This window comes from Melanaphis sacchari, unplaced genomic scaffold, assembly GCF_002803265.2.
Source record: "Melanaphis sacchari strain LSU unplaced genomic scaffold, SCAv2.0 Contig43_pilon_pilon, whole genome shotgun sequence".
Classification (NCBI taxonomy): Eukaryota; Metazoa; Arthropoda; class Insecta; order Hemiptera; family Aphididae; genus Melanaphis; species Melanaphis sacchari.
Genome location: NW_020271284.1, coordinates 3,009,864 through 3,029,464, shown reverse-complemented (window position 1 = coordinate 3,029,464; position 19,601 = coordinate 3,009,864). Strand labels below are relative to the sequence as shown.

The window sequence follows — 19,601 nt, the reverse complement described above, 5'->3', positions numbered from 1 at the left end:
AACTTTTATAAAAAAATAACTAATAAAAATTAAAATTTTTTACACCTATAATAATTCACAATTTTGTTTTAAATAAAAAACAATAATATAAACATATGTTGACGATTTCAAGTATCTACGATTATTTGTTTTTGAGTTACATAAAAAAAAAATAAAATTAATTTCGTAAAAATTCCGGTTTTTACTTATTTTTTGTTTGTTTTTCCTTATTATATAATAAATATTTGACATTTTTAAGTTTGACTTCTTCAAAACTAAAAACTAGATCTAATTTTATATCCATTTTATAACCACCTCTATTTATGAAAATCGAAGCATTTTTATCAATAGTTTATCTTAAACTAATACACAGAAAAAAAAACACATGATAAGATATTTATTGCTCCGCTCAGAATCTAAAATAAATCCTTAATAATGATTGAGTAGACTATTTATCGAGAAATCTTAAAGCAGAATTTCTTTGCAAATAGTAATTTAATATGTTTTTATATGTTTAAAAAGCAGCTGAAGACTGAAACTACACTAATATTTCTATTCCTTATACTCCATGTAATTTGTTAACTATCTATAACTATGATGATGGTTGCAAAAATCAGTTTATAATTTCAAAAAAACTACCAGATAACTCGGAAGACACGTGTAATTTCTATATTTTTAATAAACCGACAAAACAAATTTCTTCTTAAATATTTTTCTTTAGAAAATATGAATTTATAAAACAAAAAATCTTCAACTGTTGAACTGAGACAACATTAACCACTAGCCAGATAAATGCGCAGTTAGATTAAAATTTGAATAACAATATTAACTTTATTTAAAATATTGTTATTCTAGTATATTTATCGAATGATCTTTGTACAATACCATCAGAGGCATTTTATATTATTGAATCTGATAGAATAAGATTATTCTGTTACGAATAATTGTCTCTTTTTATATTTATAAATAAAGCGCGGATTTTTATGCACTTAAAAGTATCGAAATATGGCATATAATATGCAGTAAAAATAATGAAAATATGCAGTCAAAATTATGAAAATATGCAAAAATATACAAGAATTTTTTATTTATTTAAAATTTACAATAAAACTTATAATAATTAATTACTTAAATACTTAATAATAAATAATTTAGGAAATTTTCTAAACTTAATTTATTTTTAAAATTGTATTTATTATTAAAATTAATAATCATATGCATTTCAAGTTTTTCTTCTGTGAAGTTGTATCATTTATCGATTAACATATTTTTAAAGACTGAGAACGAACGTTTGACGTCAACCGAAGTTATTGGGGCATATTTGAAGCAACTTAGTATTGTCGGATCTTGATAAAGATCTTCAAGATGAACGTTTTCACTTAATAACACTGAATTAATTTTTCGTAGAATTTTCAGACCTTCATTTTTATTGGAAAGCTCGTTTAATTTTGTTGTAAGTGTTACACCTTTCAATCCAGGAATAGAATGCATTTTTTCTTTCGTTTCGTCAATTATTGAAAAGCTTAGATATAAAGTCATATTTCGAGTTTCCAGTTTTTTTTATGGCTATTTTTATCACTAAAAATGCCAAATGAATAGATATAAATTTTAAATCATTCTACTTGACAAAATATTATCCTATACATTTTTTTAAATTTTCGCTTCAATATGCAATAAATTTTGAATTTTGTCAAAATATGCAAAAATATGCAATAACCTTCAAATATGCAGAAATATGCAAAAAAAAATTTCACCATTAGCTTCAAATTATGATAATTCGTGGAGATAACTGACAAAAATCCAAAAATATTAAAAGGAAAAAAATATGCAATGGCATAGAAATCCGCGCTCTATTTATAAATAATTTGCGTATCTATTTATATTACAGTATATTTGATCAATAATTTGGCCCCGATTGTATGAAAATTATCTTAATACTTTAATTTTATCAAACTTATATTATAAAGTGCTTTACCACTTAAAAAATAATAAACTAACAGTATTATTATAAAATCTCACACTGTATTTATACACTTTTTAAAAATCATTTAATTTAAAAAAAATTTCTTTAGATATTCAAGTTTTTAATTATATTATTAGCGTTTTATATACTTAATTGCCTTAATTTGTATTTATGGTATTGTATTGTTTCTCCAAGAATTTCGCCTTTCCAACTTGGGTACCTAGTACATAAGTTATTAGTATAATCATTGCAACGATTCACTAATTAAAGATTAAATCAATCAATATTCATAGTTAATAATATAATTTTAGAAATTTTGCGTAATATAGGTATAAATATAGTTTATTTAAACATACCTATTTATTGTTTATAAAAATACCAATCTTTGTATGATTTCTGTTTAATTAGTTTTAACTTGTTGAAAGCTTATATTTTTTTGATAAAGATTTATAAATGAGTCTTTTATGTATAGGTTAAAATATATTTTAATTACCCACTCACTTGATTGAATTACAGAAATATATTTATTAATTTATTATAGAAATTATTTGTTTGATTACTATTAATTCAACATTCTACGCGTATTTGCATATGTAGTGATTAATAAAATCATTCAGTTGTTGATGATAGTTATTAATACGATATAATTACTCGTAAATCGAAAGTGTTCACCTAAAAATTATTGTTAAATGTTCTTATATTACATGTATAAGTTTCTAAAGTGACAAACCGAATCCATGTTAATAGAATAATATTTTGTTTCTTGCTTCTCGTATGTATTATTAATTCATGAACTTACCGATAAAAGAACAACATTTTGCGAATCTAAATTGTCACCATTATTGTTATTAAATATGCTACTTTTATAAATATTCATGCATGTTTTCAAATGGTATGTTTTATAAGTTATCCGACATGTTGGACACAAATCGCACGGTATATTTTGATATTGTTTAAAAGAAAAATTGTCGTTAGACAAATTAAAAATTTATAAATACAGTCATCATTATCGTTGTGTTTTAATATGTATAGAGACAAGGCAATTTATCATATTATGATAAAATTGCATAAACTATACACTATAGTTATTTATTGTATATTATAATATTTTATTCTGCTATAAAGTGTTTATGAAGTTTAATGTAACCTTAATATTAAATAGTTAAATTACATATAATATGTTAACTTATGCAATTTAAATTTTCTTGTATCAGTAATTTTAACTATAAATTAAACTTAAAATTTTTTTTATTTTTGAAAATAAATAAAAAGAGAAAAAAATGGTTAATTTTTGTTAGTTATTAGTTTATTGTTTATTAAGGAATAATTAACTACGAGAAGATTGTTTTTTTTAAAGTTATAGTTAATTAATTATTTTAATTTACTTTTTATATGTATGTTTGAGTTGGTTAATTCATAGTTGTTTATTGTAAACCAAACATATCTAACTATGTTCAGAAACCAAGGTCACTTATCTTCTTGATTATTTTATATCTTAAACGTTAACTGAAATAATTTTAAATATTTCGATTGACTTGTTTGTAATTATTCTTGTTGAAATTTTCGATAATATAAGCTATTTATGCACTTTAACTTTTCTTTAATTTTCGTATCCATGATTCTTGAAAACTGATCCTAAAAATCAATTAAAACAATTATTAAATATTAAATTTAAATCTGTTTCTTAAATTAAAATATTATTAATAACAACAGCTTTTATTTAGTTAGTATTATAGTTGTAAAGTGTTAAACAAGAAACCATAAATAATACATTATTTTGATTTTTAAGTTAAATATAGTAAGAATAGAAACCTTATTCAACCCGATTAATATAGTTCTAAGTTAATTTTATGATTCTGACATTTCATATTCAAGATGTTACATCTTTAAATCAAAATAGTATCAATAAATAATAATCTATACATATTTTATAGAAATTATATTGCCAAAATTAAAATTAGCGATGTTTTCACGAATCAGGAATGTCATTTTTATATTTATATCATTGATCTACTCGTATTATAGTAGTTTTATCATCGATTACTTTATTAGGAATGAAGCATTAGTTTAAAAGTTGTATACTTTAAACTAACTACAATCAAAATTTAAAAATCTAGAAATCAACTTTTTGACGTCTTTACGTTATTTTTATATAATAATATTAACAAGGACAATAACAAAATAATAATAATTAAATAAATATGTCTAATTATCTTTGTGTTTAGTTTTTATCATTAGGACGAAATATTTTACTATGTCTCTACATTATTCAATTTTTTTTTAAATTATATCAGTTGTAATTAAATATTATAACATCGATATCACTTTTAAATTTCCCTAAACATTGTAAATTATTTTTATTTAAATTTTTGTATTATAGTATTAAAAAAATTGTATTTAAATTGCATTAATTTTAGATTAAAATTTCAGGAAAACTTTAAAACATTAATAAATAAAAATAAATATTAACTTAGAAATAATAATTATACATCAATCAAAGTTTAATAAAATAAAATAAATTAGAAACTATATATTTGTGAATTTCCATAATATTACTTTAGTTTATAATCACATCTTATCAATACAAATGACTTGTTTATTTTTTTAACAACATTTTAAGAATAGAATTGAAAGTTTTTTTAATTCGTGAATAGAATAATTTGCAACATTTTATTTCTTTTTTATGCAATTATCATAACTTATATTCATTGTTACTTTATAAAATATATTAATATAAAGTTGTTATTAAGTGTCTTAAAAAATAAACTTAAACTCAAAAATTGAACTTTGATTGATATATAATTATTATTTCTATGTTAATATTTATTTTTATTTATCAATATTTTAATTTTCGATTTCCATTGGTTATATTTTGCATTGAAATTAAAATGTATTATTTAAATTATACATTATAATATATCATTTTTTTAAAAAAACTATTACTTTCAAAAAAATGTATACGTTATACCAAGATATGTATTGTTTTATTTTTATTTTTTTGTAGTTGTATAAATATTTTAATATATCTCAAGGGAATTAATTTAGTTTTTGTTATTTAAGTTTAATTTAATTTATATTTTGGTGATAATCTATACAAAGTGAAATATTATTCAAGTACAGTTTTATGAAATTTGTCTTATTACAAATTCGTTTAATGGTTGATATTCTACAGTGAAAAAAACACTCACAGATACCATTATTAATACCACAATATAACTTGGACTACTTACCTACTTATAAATTTCATGAATTAATTCGGTATATAAACATACAACTAATTTATCTTGGATGTCAGAATGAATATCTTATTAAACGAAAAAATATATGTATTTATAGTTATTTATTTAAATTATAAGCAGTTTAATATACTTTTTCCTCGATATATTTAAAATCTTAAATAGGTTTATAGTTTGATTTTCTATTTTGGTGGGCGTTAAATGTTCTTATAACAGAGAAATTTAGGTTACCGTAAACAATATCTACAAACAAAATATTAACTTGGATAATATATTATTAAATACAGTACTGCGCATTAGTTATTATATTGTTTGCTTAAACTAAATGTTTTATATGTGTTATATACTTATATAATATGTTTGAATAAATTATATTTTATGTTTATTAATTTGTTCACAATTAATCAAAATAATGGTTTTTTAAATGTCTCATTGTAATTTATCAGTTTATGTATACGATAACTTGAATAATTTATAAGGTATTAATATATTTTTCATTAGTTTTGTTTGATTTGATAAAAATAAGAAATAACCAATACAATTAGAATACGTGTAACTAAATAAAGTTAAAGTGTAGTTGCAAATTTAATTGTATATTTTTTTTATCATTAAACTTTATATAATGTGAATTGGTCTTGGCCTTAAGCTAAAAGTAGGTATTTTATATTTTAAATTACGTAATTGAAAATAATTTGATTGTTTGAAATTTTTAAATATGAAATTATACGTGATCAGTAGGGCTAGAGACTTAATGCTCTAAAAAACATTAAAATATTCATATACTTATGCGCTTAAATATATACTCTAAAAATATACAAAAATAATACTATAAGAAACAAATTTCTATGTTACTTAGCTATGTTTCAATTGATTATTGAAAAACGTATAAACTCCTAAAAGTCCTTAACTTTAGTAATCAGCCAACCAGCATAAACTTTATTTTAGTATTTTTTTTCATAATATTATTTTTAGTGGAACATACAATGTATTTATTATAATTTACTTTTAATAAATTTAATTGTACTGTGTCCACGTGCTATTTTACTTAATTAAGATACATTTTAAAACATCAATTATTATCGGTTAAAAACCGGTTTTATAAATCCATGTAGAAAAGTACCTAATATGTTATTATATATTATAATTTCGAAACAATCTACAAAGTATATTACAAATTTAAAATTAATTAGATATTAACAATTAAAGATATTGAACATAGTACCTATATTAAATACTATAGTAGTAAATAATATATATATCATATTAAGCATTAAAATATCAATATTCTTTGTATCCAAAACTACAATAATTAAATTATAAGAAACGCCAAAATAGAAAGTTAGTTATATAATATAAACAATTCATTGTAACTTATAGGTACTTTAATATTTAAATCCCTGTAAATTTGGTGTGATTTATGATTATTCAGCTTATAAATAAAATATTATTAGTTTGTATTCAACTTTTAGGTCATAGAAATATTCTTATAATTTTTCGATAGGTTTCTTTACATTTAAGGGAAATATTGAAAAAATCAATAAGTCATCTTTTACGTAGCAATATTAGATCAGATTTCTAATAGATACAAAATAAGGTCACAGGAAACTTACAGAGCACTTTGGTTTAACACTGAAAAAAATATCTTCGATTCTTCAAATTAAAAAAAACACATAACTATGAAAAACTAATTTTTACTTAAATATATTTAATACAGATATTTCTCTAAAACGTAAATAGAACTATTGCGCTTAAGTGGTATTTTATTCACCTCTTCCTTTGTACTTTTAAATTGTTGACAATAAAAAATAATTATATACATATCATGTAATGAAAAAACTAAGCTTAAATAAACACATTTTATTATATTCAAAGAAAATATATTAACAATATTCTGCAGTCATGAAGTTTAGGTTGAAGGACTTGATCGTTTGATGTTACATGATTGTCGTTGCATAATAACGGTTTGGGTAAAAAAAAAATTTTCAAGAAGATGACTTTACTTATTACGTATACAATGTAACGTAAATCACGGATATATATGTAAATATGAAAAAAATGTTAGCTAAGACTTTTCTCTTCTATTTACATTTTTGGTCCCCGAGTATTTGTATATAATACGTAAGGTACATTGGGTGATTTTTTTAGCACGCTCAATACATTTTTTATGTTTAAATTATATATTTATTCAAGTTTTGATTTTTAGAAATTTTAAATAAGCTTTAAAGTTAAGATTATTTTTAAGTAGATAATTTAAGGACTTGACGATCACGCAACTATTATAATATCAAGGTTTTATTAGGATTTACGAGATTTTATGTACTCAATATTACGTGCAACTACAATACATTTAAGTTATTAATCACCATAGGTTAGGTTTAATAATACCTAGTAATGAATATATTTTATTTGTGAATAATATATAGCGTATGTGCATTGATGTGCGTATATTACCACTACGACACATTGTCCTCGGGAAATCTTTGGGAAACACGTCTGACGCAAGCAGGAAGTGATGAGCTTCGCAAATATAATAATATATAATTCTATAGGTTTGTTTCGTTGAGATATTGTGGGCCAATCATTTTACGCGTTTGGGAATGGCAGCGATACAAAAATGATTTGATTAAGAATCGAGTGTTGGGCGTGGAGAAAAATAATCAGTAGCAGAGATGGCAAAATTATTTAAAAAAAAGTAATTACAAATTATTTAATTAAATAATTGAATTTCTTGAAATTACCAATTATCTACACTGAAAAATAATTTTTTCTATTAAAAAAAGGTATATAATTTATATGACAAAAACATTGAATTATTATTATTATTTATAATACAAATACTGAATAAAAAATATTATTTAAAAAATTAAATGTCTCCCTAATTTTGGTTTCTTTTTAAAAATATAAAATTTTTAAATTGTTTGTCAGACAACCAAGAACGAATATGCAGGGTTGGATTTAAGGTACTGTGAACTATGCACTCGCATAGGGCGGCAAATTTTTGGAGAGTGGTTTTTTATACGCAGTAAAATCATATTTAATATTTATTTTGTTCTTGTATAGAAAAATACTTAATTTTTTTCTCGAATTTTTTAATTTCAAAATAATTTACATTAAAACTACTTAATATATAACTAAATAATTTATTACTATTTTTTTTCTTGTATAATAAAAATAAAGAGAAAATATTATGTTTGAATTAAAACGTTTTTATTGAACTTAAGTTAAATGAAAAAATAATTGCATACATAGACATTTTTATAATGTAAGAAAATTTTGTTATACAGTCGTAATTTTTTTTAAATAAGGGCAGCAAATTTTTTTTTTGACATAGGGGTGGTAAATTGTTAAATTCACCCCTGCGAATATGTGCCATTATAAAGCCAGCAAAAGAATCTTTTTACCGGTGTTGACGAATAAACATTAATATTGTAACGAATAAATAATTGTTTAACAATAGGGTAGTAATTTAAATATTTTAGACTTTTATTTTTATGATTGAAAAATTGTAATATTTGTAATTCAATATTATTTGTTAAGGAATCTGTAGAAGCTTTGTTATGTTTCAGTGATATATTAAAAAACTGTTCTTGTCATTGGATACATCGGGTGTCGACATTTTATCATCAGTTATATTTATTGGTTTAGTTGTATTTATACTTAGTAACTGTATTCTATCGTTATCAGCTTCAATCATGTTTTTCAAAATCCATCGTATTTTAAATAACGGCAAAAAACACGTAGCCAAAATAGCATCATCAGCTTGATGTGATAAATTAAAATAGTTTTTAAATTTGTTAGACAATTTATCAGACAAAGGGGAAATAATATTAAAAAAATAGCAAAAGTTTTGATTTTTAATTGTTTGAGATGAATTTTTAAAGAGATTTAAGTGGGTATAAGTTGATTACAAAAACAGCTTTTTCAGTTTGTAAATTATTTAATGCTTGTGCTATTGGCTTTAAAACTTTAAGTAATTCTTCTAAATATTCATAGTCAGATTCTTTAAACATGAAATTTAAATTGAGGCATTTAACGATATCATAAATCTACATTTGTTCATTAATAAAGCCAAACATAAAATTCCAACGTGTTGGCATTGGAAAAATAAGAAAACAACCAAGCATACCACGGATTAATTTTGAAGATTTAATGCATTTTACACAATGCATTACATATTTTACTAATCGCAAAATAGTGTATTCTTGAATTAGAGCCTAAGATGTTTTTAAAATCTGAGGTGACTAAGAGGCTTAATGTGTAAGTAACACTACAAACTTGATGAGGTAAAGCAAAGTTATTAGTAAGCTGATATTCAAGAGTAATATCTAAAACAACTACTTTTTCATCATCGTAGATAGTATTTTTTACTTTAATAAAATGTACATTGTACATAAAAGAAATTTATGCTGTTTATTTAATGACTTTTTAAGATTTATGTGAGGGGTAAACATACTTAGTATTTAGTTATTAATTATTATATTTATTATATAGTTACAAAAATGTATGTTGCATTCAAATTGTTTTTATGTTTTTACGAAATTTGATCCATTTCTTATTACTATCAATATAATTTGTTCAATTTGTAAACAAAATTAAAAAAATATGACGTATTATAGTTGTTTTGCTAAATATTTTTGTTAAGTGTATGTGATCCTTTAAATTTCCTAAAACTAACACACATCTATGGCGTTCAAAATATGAAAATCAATTTATATAATATGAATTGTATTAATTAATGTTTATAAAACATAAATGACACTTTGGACATTATCATCATTAATTATTTTAATAGTAAGAAAAGTTCTATCGAAATTGGTTTACTGATATTTTTTTGGATCACTATCAAATTATATGGCGTTCATTAAAGCAAAATAGAGATATTAAAATTATTTATTTATTTATTTATAAATTAGGAAAAGAGTAAAATAATTATTGATAATAATAATTACCTATTACCTTTTAAATCACAAGAAAAATATATATAGAACTTTGGTCAAAACGTGTATAATAATATGCAAGATGGTAATCGGTGACAAATAATGATGGGATAAATATTACAGTTATATGTAGTGTGCAATTAATATTATACGATTGTTGATGTATACATAGAGTACGGACAATTAAGATAGAATAATATTCTACATGTCTACATTCAAGTACGAGTACATATAATAATTATATATAACATACAACATTACCTGTTTCGATATAACTTACGCTAAAGCACATTTTAATGATAAATAATAATATTAATTTATTTCAGTACAGAATAATTATATTTATCAGTAGGTATAAACTTTGAATATTGTACGATTCTGACTTATTTCAAATTTATACTAGAAAGTAAATGTTGGTAATTGTTAATTATTACTAATCACATAAATGTTATGCACCTAATTCGTTATTGATTATAAATAAATTACATTAAAATTTTATAAATAAATTACTCGAGTTATTGAATTACTGTAAATGAAAAGTGCACAGCCCTGGTGACCGACGACTATATTTTTCTCTAGCATCAGCCGATGAAAAATATTATGGTTACTTGTTAGCGAGTTACCTAAACTACGTGTGTGATAATCGGTATAAGTCCGATGACCGCGGTCCGCATCGTAAAATGTACCCGTAGCTTACCGTGGTCCATAGTTTATGTTCAAACTCATGTAATCACTTTCATTTTCGCAATGTCAGTCAATCAGTCTGAGAAACACGCGCGATCGTCATCAGCACCCGTTTTTGTTTGTCTTTCGTTAGATGTTAGGATTTTCGTCGGTCAAGTCGTTTTTGCTCATCACCTGTGAGTGCATAATTCTATAATAATGGTATCTAATATCTATTGATATATCTGATGCGTTGATAGTGGTCATTTGGTTTGCAAGATAAAGTTCACAGTGTGTTTTTATTGAAATTGTGGTGACAATATAATTTCAATAATTAAAATTTATAACGACTTCTAAAGAACTATTATGACGTATGCACGGTAAATGCTGCGTATTTAGGTTGAAATAAAATATAAAAATATATATTGTGTAAGAGTGAGAAGTGAGCTATTTCAGTGTCGGGTCACAATATGTGTAGGACGGGTCGTAGTTGAGTGTTCTACTCCTAATATGATCTATACATACTGTTATGGATATTTTGAATTGTAAAATTTTCGAGAAAAAAAATTTATTCTGTGCTGATCGGATAAAAAGTTATTTTCCAACGTTACAGCCGACTTTGAAAATAAAACTTAGATACAGTCGTAACAAAAAAATATCTTTACACTTCTTGTATTTTTTACCATTCAATATAGGTTTGTCATTATCATTTTCAGCATCCGTGTAATATGTATTTTACGGTGAAACCCAAAAGTGAAGATCGTCTATTTTTATTGATAGACTTGACACGACCGTAGCCACATCAGACTAAAAGCACAAATTCATTTTGGCCATTTTGCGCTTTTGTACCGTAGTAGTGGAATGAAAGCGCAAAAATAAATATTGTACCCGTTACACCAAAATTTCATTTTAAAATTATTAGTTTTTAAATTAAATTATTAATTTTAATTGAATACCTACTCCAAGTTATTATCTTCATACATAATTAATTTTAGAATTAAAATTATGAATATTATAATACGTTGTATATATCAGATATCTACTATTTAGTATAAATATTGTTGATAAGCTCCGGACAGATATTTTTTAAATTTTAATAGATAAATAGTTTGTTATATAAAATATAACCATATTGAATAAAAAAAAAAAAAAATTGAACTTTTTAATGATGTTAGATGATAAGTAAATAAAAATGTCAACAATGATTCAAAATTTCATGAGAATGAATCAACAAGGGAATAATTTCAATGATTCAATCTGTTACTATTTGTATAAAGTATATAAAATTGGTATAAAATAAAAATCCACTGTCAAATATTACATAATCATTCAAATGTTATAAAAATTAATAATCAAAACCATTTATTTGCATTTTTAGATGTGATAAAAACACTTTAACCATAATAATATAAATAAAAAAAAAATAAAAAGAACTTCAAAGTAAGTTTTTGGTGTAAGCAATAAGATGTAGGTGTCATTTCTATAGTTATTTTTAAACCGGTTCAATGACCTTGGCACATAAATTACATCAATTTGACTATTAACAGTTTTATTTGGTCAATTAACAAGTTTTGATCCTAAGCCAATTCAATTACTTGAAACCTATCATCTGTTGGTAACAAAGTTTTTTTTCCACCCAATATTCACAAAATAAATATCGTTTCTTGAGGTCAAAACTAACAAAATAAATCACCAATATTTTCACCTTGAAAACATGTTATAATCTATTTAGCACTTTAGCCACTGATTATACGAGCTTTCATCACTGACATAATTTAATACTATTTAATATTTAAAACGTTAATAATTTATATCTATAATTAAGTTATTAAGTCAAAGGACAAATAAAATATCGGGTATCGATTGATAAATCATATATTATTTTTGAACCTTCGGGTACATTCTTTAATTGTACAAACAATCCAATATGATGTTAAAATAAATTCAAGAACAACATATTGACTGCTGTTAAACATCTTTGAATTAATTAGAACATTGAACGTTTGTATATAATACAAGTTGTAACAAATTGTATTAAAAGTAATTGTCATAAAGAAATAAGTATCAATATTTGTTAACGTTTCATTTAACTGAAAATTGATAATATTTAAAAAATTATTTTTTGTAAATTATTGGACGTTTAATATTTTTTTACATGGACTATAAAGTCATTTATTGTTTATTTTTATTGTTCTTTAATATAGTCATAAATGCACATGTAGTATACTAATAATTATTTTAATGGACTTTGGTTATTATTATTTATAACCAATGAATATTCTAGTTTCGCTTTAAATGAGTTACAATATTATATTATGTTAAACAGCTATCTTTAAAAATAATTTTGAATCCGTTTTAAAATTTATCAACAAACAAAATAGATTATACTATTTAATATTTATACTCTACGTATATATAAATAACTTTTATTCATAGGTAATAAAACAAAAATTGAAAAATAAATTTCCTGATATAAAATATACTTAATATCATTTTTTAGAATCATTGAAACATGTAAAGATTAGCTATTTAAGGTTATTTAGAGTACTCTAATACAGCACCTCTAATACTTGAATTACATTTTCATACATAGTGGTAGTGTTTTTAATAATTCAGTGTAGATTTTGCATTTAAGTGTACCTACCTATTACTAATTTAGAATTTTAGATAGATATTTACTGGTTACTTAGTAAGTCTACAATATTTATCATCGTGTTGGAAAATAAACTAAAATTAATATAAAGGGGCGGATTAATACTTTTATTGTATTTCTGACTCGCATAAACATCGTTAAAACCAATTTATTTAATATAAATCTTAAATATATAGAAATTATTTCCTAAAACTTAAGAGTAACTATAAATTAATATCTCTTGAGTATTGCTATTATTTTTTGGGTCAATAAATCATAAATGGATGTTTGCTGTATTAATATAAATTTTTCCAGAAACTAAAACTGGTCTTTATGTTTAGTTGATTGTATACAGTATGTTGAACTTATTTTTGTAGAAAATATCGCATATATTATACAATAATTTTAACACTTTAAACATTAAAATTTTGATAAAATTGAAAATTTCAAACGCTTATAAAAAAAAAAATTGTGACAATACATATTTTTGATAATTTTTAATTGTTGCAAGAACAACTTTTAAGAATCCTAGTATTAAATTTTTGAACTAAGTAAAATATGTTATATTAATCAGTGTAAATCGAAATAATATTAAAAAAGTCGAAAAATTAAATTTATTATGAAAGTTTCAAATACATAGATATATATATATATTAATACATATAAATTAAATGATAAATTACTGTATCAATACGAAAAATCAGTTCTCAGAGAAGAAATTGGATGGATTTTTCTGTATTTCTAAAAATAGTGAAACTAAATTTTGTCAATAAAAACACTTATTATCGGTAAGTCATTACCGATGTATTGTAGAATGGTATGAATATATTTAGGACATAATTGCTTAAAATTAATCTATGTATTTTGTAATTATTTTGTATACAGAAAATAATAGTAGGTACCTATAAATTATTACAGAAAGTTTTAAGTCACAAAAATTTAAATTTTTTGATTGCTTTCTTCCACAAATACACCAGGGGGAATAGTTAATTACGAAATAACTTAAAATAACTAAAATTATAATTTCTATTTTTTTTTTATTCCAAATAATAATTATCAAACGTCTTATAATTTATAACTGATTTACTTACACTTCCTATGAAATATGAATTCAAATAATAATAATAATAATAAAAAAAAATCTTAAATTAGTGATAGTAATCTGCAATATTATAGATAATAATATTTTTACAAATAAAATATACCGGCATTTATCACTGCAAAAAAGAAATATATATTAATTGACTAATTGAGTCTGAGAATTATTTTGAGTAAGATATAAAATCAACTATCCAGACACAGCGGAAATTATGCCGCGCGGTATTAAAATAATATATTATGTTATTGTCTCACTTTACCGCACAGCCGCGGCATATCGTTTCAGCATAAGATCTAGTTTACGATCCTAGATAATTTCTATTTTACCTCAAGATTATCGATTAGAACGTTTAACTGACTTTATGGATAATTACTTATCCAAAAGCTCTCAATATCCTACGGAAACGTGGGTCTCATTTACATATTTATTGGCGAGGATTACCAATAGTTGTGAATTCTTCTATTCAAAATTCAATTTATATTTTATTCAGCCCATCCAAACATTAACCAAATTACAAACATTTTGTTAAATGTACAATGCAAAAAATTATATCAAAATTAGAAGTGTTCATATTATTAATACAAGAAATATTATATAAGAAAAATAAATCGGAAATCAAATGCAGCTGTTGCAATCAAACAAAATAACTCAATTTGAGTACAAATAATGTTTATCAAATACATTTTTACTAATATAAAAAAATGTTATCTTATTATCACCTGTACATACATTTTTACCAATAAAGTCTCAAATCTCTTAAAATGGAAATGAAAATGTTTCTTTTTTAAAAGTTGACGGGATTCAGTTGGCATTAAAATATAGACTCAATTAGTAAAATAACCTAAAATTTCGAGAGATTTAATAGGTATATACCCTAAAATAACTCGGGACTGAATTCTTCATAAAGGGTTATATTTGGATTCGTGGCATATTTTGTTCCAGTACATTAGATTACTTCTAATTTAAATATTGTATTATAGACTTAATGTCAAGTATTCAACTTCAGAAATTGTAATGCAAAATACAAATTTGATTACCCTTTGTATATTTATAGATTAAGTATTAACTACAACAATGTATTAATTGTGACTGATTCTTCAAGATAAATGAATAAATTTGTGAGAAATTTCGTAGTATGAAAATAGTTAAAAAAAGTAATAATAATACGTAGCAAAGTTATATTTTATTAGCATTGTATTAAGATACTACGTGCTATGATATCCTATAAAATATAATGTATCATGAAGTAGAATTACATAATCAAATATATAATAGGAAAAGGACGGTATAATAATATTTATATTTAACTAAAGGGGTAAAAATAGGTTTTCCAGCATTAATTGATATACGTCATTAATAACCTAAACGTCATAATATAATCATATATAAGATGTCAAAAATAATATGAGTCATGACTTATGCTTTTGTGTATTAAAAAATATATTTCAAATAGGGATAATATAACTCGTTAGGTGCTAGCTACTACGCAGTAGTTTTAACCAGATAAATGTAGCTGCATATAATTGTGGTTTAAATTGAAGGATTTAGGCGTGGGAAGTAAGTACATCATCCGAGTGACAGAAAGAAACACAACGTATATAGTTTGATCATTGGGGATTCTTAGCAATGAATAGATAGGATGGATGATGGTAGTAAAGTATTATAATATATATTATTATATAATACTATACTATTTACACCAGTTAAATTCATAAAATATTAATTTTGATTTCAAACAATTTTTAATTCAAAATAACTATTTTAATTGTAATCATTTAAAACATGGAATAATTTCAATCAGTTAAATAAACACTTATAATATTTTCGATGATATTTTAATAAACATAATTTTAAATTATTATTGATAACAATTTTAAACTATTTAATTTTCTTACAATGATTGCTAGTACGTAGGATATTCGATTAATAAAAATCACACTCATGAATATAACTATTGATATTTACAATGAACATAAGTCATAAATAAGTTACTCTTTAGCAAATATAATTCAAAACAAAAGCCATTTGTACCAGAAATTAATATTATAAATCGATCCACTGTATAATAATTTGATAATTATATAATGATTTAGATACAAACAATTTCTTTGATTTCCTATAGACTTGGGATCGTCTCACCCAAATTAAGTTATAAAGTCGTTCAGATAGATTACCCCATATCCTTTAAAATAATTAAGACCAATAATAAAATTACACACACATATTTTTCTTCTTCCTAATAGACTTTTAAAGTTAATCATAGAATTTCAATATGAAATGGGAATCTACACGGTTAATGATACCGCTACAAGACTCTTCCTCCAATATTATTCAAAACCAAAATACTAGATTACCTACTAATAGTTTTGTAAAAATGAAAAATGAAAAACGAAATAGAACCAACTGATAAATTTACTTTTAAAAGTATGAATGAATTATTTAAGCTAAATACTACCCCACCAAATTGTTCATCAGAATATACTGTAAAAACACTCTAGTTACATTCGCTGTGGCAAAAATTTCCGAATCTATGCCAAAAGTATGCAGTAGTTATCATCCTATCAAATACCAAAGTTATCAAATTTTAAAAACACCAAAAAAATAAAATAAAATAGTTGTATTTGAAATAAAATATATTGTGAGTTTCTAGTCATGTGTTGTCCTTTGGCTGTGATATTTATATTTAAAATATACATAAACAATTGACCTACCTAAATGAGTAAGCTTAAAATAATAGTGCAAATGTAAAAATGCATACATTTAAGAAATTTACGAAAATAAATACAATATAAGACACAGAACGACTGCTTTAATTAAACATAAGTAAGTATATTAACAATATTGTCATATTGTCTACGCTCAGAATAAAATATCTAACATATTTTATTAAAATACTGTAATTTGTTTTATTTTATGAATGTTGATTTAACATTTTTTATGCTAACGAAAAAAAAAAATATAAACTTTCAAGGAATAATACATTTCAAGTTAAAGAATAATCTCGAATAGTGTTGAAATTTTTTTGTGTGTTGTATCTACTTTTTGATAAAACTGCTGACAATAAATAATTTAATAAGTATCATGTTATTGAGCATACTAAAAAGGAAAGAATTTTTTTCTGTTTTTTAAAAAAAGCTCTTTCGATTGAAAATTTATTTTTTTATTTTATGATAATATATATTTTAAGGTATTTACCTAGTACCTATAATTCGTTTTCATTTTAAAGTTCTGAAGATCAATCATCTTTTGGTTAAAACCTTTTAAAATTATTATGACTTTCCTTAACGCTATTGTAAAAAATTCCAACAATATATTAAATTATTTAAATAAAACTCAAGAAGAAAAAAAATTGAACTTTTTTTTAAAGTATGTAGTAAGAAAAACTATTTATTCGTAACTGTCATGAATTTTTGAATACAGCTTAAGAAGTAAAATTTAAATTTAATTAAAATTAACTTTTAAACCTTATGTATTATTATTATTATTATTATTACTTTTTACTAAAATTAACATAATGTAGCTTTTAAATAATCTTGATTTATACTAAAACGTTAAAATTAATATTATTGTGAACAATTATTATTAAAAATAATAATATTTTCAATTATAATTAATTAAGATTAATATTGTATTAATAAAAATACAAAATGTTTGCCTTAACGTTCTCTTATGAATGTAACCATAAACATATTATATTATAACAATTCATTTCTCATGTGAATTCAAAATTATTAAATTAAATCAATTTTTTTTTTTTATTCTAAGTATTTATATTAAACTTAATATAAGTATCAAGTAAATAGTGCCAAATGTCTTAAAACTAAAAATTAGTATACAATAAATTGTATTTTTTTGTTATTTCTAATTTCATTGTTTCTATTTATTTAATAATAATAATATACTAGGATAACATAAAACTTAAGTCTGTAGTGAAAAATTGTTGTTTTTATAGCTAAGGTTATTCGTGTATTTACTTGAATACTTGAACTTTAATGTGAATTGCATACTGTCAATGTTGGGGATTTTCCCTTGTAGTAACTGCCCTTAGAGCATGACTAAACATGCGATAACGATTCACAATCCAGAAAATTAACGTATATCTTTTTATATTTCAAAGAATCGAAGATAAGAAAAAATTTGACAACATTTCAAAACAAGAAGAAATAATGCTTTTTTATGAATAAAGTGCTCTTGTATCTATAACATACATAATATATATATCGATTTAATAAGAAAAAAAATGATTTGAGCATATAATGTTAAAAACTTTTAGCAGATTGATTTTTAATTTATTAAATTCTCGTACCACCGAGTACACGACTTGCAATTTCCTAGTTGCAATCAACTATATTTTTAGAAGGTGTGGGGTGGATTAAAAGTTATGAAGTTTCCTCTCGCATATGTTATCAACATATGCACGATGTGAAATATTTTTTTATATTTCTATAATTTGGGCTTATGTTATTCAAATATGGGGCTGTGCCAATGCAAGTTAAATCTATACTGTAATAATAACCTTCCAGTCTATCATTTTTCGTTTTGCCAGTTCTGCACCTTGGTAGTTATCCAAGTCTACGCTTTGCAAAGATAAATAATCAAAGCAACAAAATCATTTAGCTATCAAATATTCAATATTTCTACTTCAAATTAAGTAGGGCAGGTAGATACTTAGTTTATTTTTATTTTATCTGATGAAACCCTTTGAAAAAGTGCACATCAAGAGTGATTTTATGAAATAAGTTTACATTATATTATATAAGTTATTTTCTACACATATATGCAATATGAATACGCTTGAAAACTAGTACAAAAACACAAATATTAATTAATTGACTGATAATACAATTATAGCTTGATAACTTGTTATTACCTTAAGTCGTTAAACTGAAGAAAAAATAGCTGCGTACTGAATAGGTTATTTTAATTATTGAAGGTGATATTTAACCATACCTAATATAATGCATCGTTGCAGAGTTCAACAATGCGAAAAATATGAAAAATATTTCAAAAAATTTTCATTCACTCATAGTTTATAACTTGATGAGTTATACACAAAGTTAAATCTATTATAAAATAACCTATCATAAAATCA

At 23.0% G+C, this 19,601-nt stretch overlaps 1 protein-coding gene across 4 annotated transcripts in view; it reads right to left on the bottom strand.

The window, feature by feature from the left end:
* Positions 1–19,601, bottom strand: part of LOC112597750 (pyrokinin-1 receptor-like) — a 65,903-nt gene that overhangs the window by 30,286 nt on the left and 16,016 nt on the right. For 3 of the 4 annotated variants that reach the window (XM_025343936.1, XM_025343935.1, XM_025343938.1), the window contains exon 2: positions 3,328–3,577. The exons of the other annotated variant lie outside the window; for it this stretch is intronic. The gene's annotated coding sequence lies outside the window, so the exon portion shown is untranslated. The remainder of the gene's footprint in view (positions 1–3,327; positions 3,578–19,601) is intronic. 4 annotated transcript variants of the gene reach the window in all.